Here is a 482-nt window from a genome sequence, read left to right on the forward strand (position 1 = left end):
CATTGATCTGTCAAATTCAGCAGGATCTTCCTTAGCAAATTCTTCAAAAAGTTTATTGCTGGCTCCATACTGAGAACGTCTGGTAATCCATTTTCTTTGCCATAATCTCTTAGGCCTATTGATTTCAATTTCTATATCAGATACCACAACAGATACAATCTCCTTAATTATTTGTCTCAATATTAAGCGCTGTTCATCTTCCATTTGTAGAGACACTATGCACAGCGGAAAGTACCACTACTTTGAGCTTCTTCCTAAACACTGTGTAAACGGAGATGGAAAAGACTACTTAACACTTGGACTTAACGCGTAAAGTTATTGCTTAACACATCACTAAACACTTCGGAATGTGTAAGCCGGCCTTAAGATTGTAGGTACATACTTTGTTCACTTCACTCGTAGATAGAGTATAGTCTAAGACTTCACTTCATTGTCAATTGAGGTTATTGACATCTGTGTCTGACGTACAATAAACGTCAACG

The sequence above is a fragment of the Leptidea sinapis genome, chromosome 35, assembly GCF_905404315.1.
Source record: "Leptidea sinapis chromosome 35, ilLepSina1.1, whole genome shotgun sequence".
NCBI classification, from domain to species: Eukaryota; Metazoa; Arthropoda; class Insecta; order Lepidoptera; family Pieridae; genus Leptidea; species Leptidea sinapis.